This window comes from Thalia democratica, chromosome 5 (assembly GCF_965202585.1).
Source record: "Thalia democratica chromosome 5, ktThaDemo2.hap1.1, whole genome shotgun sequence".
Lineage (NCBI taxonomy): Eukaryota > Metazoa > Chordata > Thaliacea > Salpida > Salpidae > Thalia > Thalia democratica.
The window spans coordinates 67,538,884-67,544,125 of NC_139169.1; positions in this window are offsets into that span (position 1 = coordinate 67,538,884).

The following is a 5,242-nucleotide window of genomic DNA, read 5'->3' on the forward strand; positions in this document are numbered from 1 at the left end:
TTTACTTATAAGATTAGTTTAAATATAGACTAACAAGTATCTATATGCTTTATTATACAACAAAATAAAAGGCACATTAAGAAGTGTTTACTACTTTCTAAGGCTTCTTGCAGTTCGCGATTCTAGTTGTGCTGTAACAAATGGTTGCTCGTACAGTTTACTGGTTCAGAACGTAGGGACTTATACTTCCTCGTTGACACCGGCTGAAGAGCGCGCGAGATGAAAAGATACAATATTGAAATTAAGAAGAGAAAGATAGATGCAATAAGTTTATGCCACCGAATGTGTGGGCTTATACGTAGAGTTCAATGTTCAAATTGACCCAAACTGGAATTTGTTGCTGGAGGACAGTTTGTCTGCTACAGTATGAGTAAACTTATGAGTATGGCACGTTAACAACTCAAATCGACGTTGCTAAAGTAGGAATACAAAATGTGTATAGAACAAGGTATAAAAACTACGAAGTTATGAAGTAAAGTACAAAGTAAATGTTTTAAAAAATAAAATACTTGAATAAGAAGGTTTTGGCGGAGATCATCTAGATTTTCCAAGATGGCAGCTTATGCTCAAAGCGTCAAGAGAGGTTTTGACGAGGATCAGCTAGATTTCCAAAATGGCGGCTTACGCTCAAAGCGCTAAGTGACGTGAAGCTGCTTTCTTCTTGACATGAAGTCGGTAAAACTTGCTATTTCATTCGCTCGGCTGCTTATGTACACCTCGATTAAATAACTGATTCCTCATGATCAAGTTCCACATGATAAATATACTAATCATTATGAATATAAAGTTTAATTTACCTCAAGTTAAACAATTTACGAAATACCCCATAATCAAGTATCACAAAATATACTTGAAATTTAAATTAAATTACAAACGAGATTCATTCAAATTGCACCAGGCATTATTTTTTTGATAACAGTATACTAATCATTATGAATATAATGTTTAATTTAGACCTTAAGTTAAACGAATTACGAGAAGCTCAACAATCAAGTATCACAAAGTATAACTAAAATTCAAATTAAATTACAAACGAGATTCATTCAAATTGCTATGAGCACATTTTTATAATAACGTAAATCACGTGAAAGTATTGTGTTAGACAAACAATAGTTTTTTTGTAAGTATATTTGAAATGAAAAGTACAATAACCATTTATAATATAGTTATTTTTAAATTAACTTACTTTAAATTAAAGTTTTTTGTTAACGTATTATTGAAGATTTATGTTTGAATAAGATTTATTATTTAAGCGCTGACGAGGTTTTTGACCAAAACATAGTTTGCATGATATAATCTTGAAAGAACAAATACATTATTTCTCTTCTAGTAGTTAAGATCTCTTTATTTGTTTTATAAAAATCGAAGCATATAATATTATATTAACATTATATACTAGCGTTGAGGATCAATTTAAAATTGATGTGTAATTCAGCAATTATTAAGCTGTTCTGTGAGCGGGAGGTTGTGAGATAGAGTCCACTATTCACAGTTTGACCCTTCGTGCAATTTAGACCCGTTCCCAAAATAACTACGTACAACTTGGCTTAAATGTAACTAAAAACATTGAAAATAGAAATCAATAGTGTTATTGGTAAATCTTCAGACACTTTCTCTCGTTTAACTGCACTAGTTTAAAACATACCAGTTAGCTATAAATCTTTTGCACAGCAGTTTTGTTAAAATGTTCGAAATTCATATAAAACGAACTTAAACTGTCAAAGTAATGGTTTATAAGGTCGATCAAAACATTAAAATCAAATTTGATATTTTTTAGGTAATAAAATTTTTTAGAGACATATAAAACACTCGTAAAACTTTTGTAAAACATATATTTATTACTTTGAAAATAATTTTAAGCACACGTTTATTATTATATTTTTTTGATAAAAATTTACTAACCATTATAAATATAAAGTTTAATTTACCTCAAGTTAAACAATTTACAAGATACCCCATTATCAAGTATCACAAATAAACTTGAAATTTAAATTAAATTACAAACGAGATTCATTAAAATTACTTTAAGCAAATTTTTTTTAATAAAAATATACTAATAAAAATATACTAATAATTACAAATATAAAGTTTTATTTAGACCTCAAGTTAATTCAATTACGAGAAGCTGAAACAATCAAGCATCACAAAAAAAACTTGAAGTTTAAATTAGATTACAAACGAGATTCATTCAAATTGTTTTAAGCACAATTTCTTGATAGAAATATACTAATCATTATAAGTATAAAGTTCAATTTAGATCTCAAGTTAAACGAATTACGAGAAGCTCGACAATCAAGCATCACAAAAAAAAACTTGAAATTTCAATTAAATTACAAACAAGATTGATTCAAATTGCTTTGAACACATTTTTATAATAACGTAAAAGTGTTGTGTTAGACAAACAATTGTTTTTTTGTAAGTATATTTGAAATGAAAAGTACAATAACCATTTATAATATAGTTATTTTTAAATTAATTTACTCTAAATAAAGTTTTTTTTTAACGTATGATTGAATTATTATGTTTGAATAAGATTTATTATTTAAGCGCTGACGAGGTTTTTGACCGAAACATAGTTTGCATAATATAATCTTGAAAGAACAAATACATTATTTCTCTTCTAATAATTAAGATCTCTTTATTTGTTTTGTAAAAATTGAAGCATGTAATGTTATATTAACATTATATACTAGCGTTGAGGATCGATTTAAAATCGATGTGTAATTCAGCAATTATTAAGCTGTTCTGTAAGCGGGAGGTTGTGAGATCGAGTCCACTAGTCACAGTTTGACCCTTCGTGCAATTTAGACCCGTTTCCAAAATAACTACGTACAACTTGGCTCAAATGTAGCTAAAAACATTGTAAACAGAAATCAATAGTGTTATTGGTAAATCTTCAGGCACTTTCTCTCGTTTAACTGCACTAGTTTAAAACATACCAGTTGGCTATAAATCTTTTGCACTAACTTAGTTTTGTTAAAATGTTCGAAATAGAGATGAAACGAATTTAAACTGTCGAAGTAATGGTTTTTAAGGTGGATGAAAACATTAAAATTAAATGTTTTGTTAAGTAAAAAGTTTTTTTAGAGACATATCAAACTTTCGTAAAATTTTTGTAAAACATATGTTTAAAACTTTAAAAATAATTTTGAGCACACGTTTTAATGTAATCATTTCGGTCTAAAATTTTAACTGTTTAAAGTAGTTATTAAAAGGTTTATTACAGTATATAAGGGTTTAATTATAAGTTTTCAATAATACTATATAGTAGAATAGTTTTCGAAAAAGTTTCATCTATAATGTATCTCATTAAAGTTGTCTGGAATAATATTAACTGTAATTTTAACGACAAGATGTGTTTAACTGTCAACTTACAACTAAGAAAAAATCTCGAGAATAAATTAATAACCTATTACAAACCGTCTATTTTATAAGCTAAAACTCGTTACTCAAACATTTTATTGCTAAAAGCTACCAAATTAAGTTTTAATTTGACCAATCAACTAACTAAAGTATTTGGTTATAGAATACAGACAAATAAGTGTTACGTTTAAGTACCTCTCTATGTCATAAGTGTAATATTTTAGTTTAATACCAATAGCTAATTCTACAAATTATTTCACAAGTGCAAATATCTAAAGTTTTAGAGATACAAAATATTTATTAGTTACGATTTAATTTTTGTACTTATTTAAAAAAAGTTTATTAGTTACTACTCTTGTATAGCAGAAAAAATGTACTTTGCACAAATAATTTAGTTTTACAAACTTTTAGCTTAATTTTTTTTTTCTCTTCTTAAAATTATTTAAAAACGTTTTGAAATTAGTTTTAAGTTTAACATTTAAAAAAAATAATTTTAAGCTAATAAACTATGGATCCGCTTGCGATTTGGAACTTTTTTTTTTAACCGATAACCTTTAGTTATCTCTTTGCTGCATTTTTAATTTTTATCAAACTCACATCTAACTAGTTTTTTGGTAAGCACTAAATACATCAGAAGATTTCTTTTATTTATTTTTCAGCTATAAAATACTAAGCCAATAATAAAAAGCTTTGTTTTTAATCAAATGTTTATATTGTTAATAACTTTTCAGATCAACACATATTTTTTATATGCTCATCCATGTTAATACCATGGAAAACCGTTCACAAAACACTAAACTGTCTTCCGTATTTTTATTTAGAAATATACTGTTTTCTTTCAAAGTCAAAATGAAAATTGTAATTTTAAAATTGATTTATCTGAAGATTAAAATAGTCTTTTAGTTTTACAGAAAAAAGGAAATTATCTGAAAACGTTTTGTAACTAAACTGCTGCCAATAATAATTAGTAGTATATTTACTATTTGCATATTTAAAAAATGACAGTTAGAAAAACATTCAAAAAATTAAATAAAAAACTTTTAGTGAAAGGCGGCTGTAGTTTTTGAGTTTAAGACATAACAGGTAAAACTAGTATCAGATTGAAATTTTTACTATTCTTAATTTAATATGCATCTTTTTTACTCTTTATTTTCGTAATCGTCTTTTTTTTTCGACTGACTAACTACGGACGATTCATACCAAAATATTTTTATCATATTCGTTTAGATCAGAGTAGTACAAAGCTGTATGCAATAAAGAAGTTTAATATGACTAACAAATTAATTTTGCATAAAAACATGATAAATTATAAGATACATTTTGTAGTAGAAATCAGTTTAGAACATTTATAAATTGAATCATTCTAGTTCTAGAATTGAAGTTAACTTAAAGATCGAAAACAAGTTCAAACTCACTTAAAAGTTAAGGTTATTTAAGTTAAGGAAATTAAAGTTAAGGTTTGAGAATAAAAGGTGTTAACTAATACTTTTAAAACATTTTTAGGTCGGAAAAAATCTAAAGAAGCAGTGTTTGTAACGGCTTTTAAACTAAATAAACTTTTTCTACTAACAAACGTACCAAAACTAAGCAGAAAAATCGAAGATAATTTAACTGTTCAAAACGTATCCACATACTGCCAGATGTCATACATTTACAATCTAAACGTTCTATTTAAAAAAACGTTCAGCTTCATTGAACGTTGTTTTGTAGTGGTTGCTGAAACTAAAAACTTTTTAGAAATAGAAGACATTTTGATTGCAAGAATAATGGGTAGTTCTGGATTAAAAATTACTTCAGAATTAGAAGTTTTCAATGCTATAGATAGCTGGACTAGCTACAATACACAAAAAAGGAGCAAGCATGCAAAACATCTTTTTTT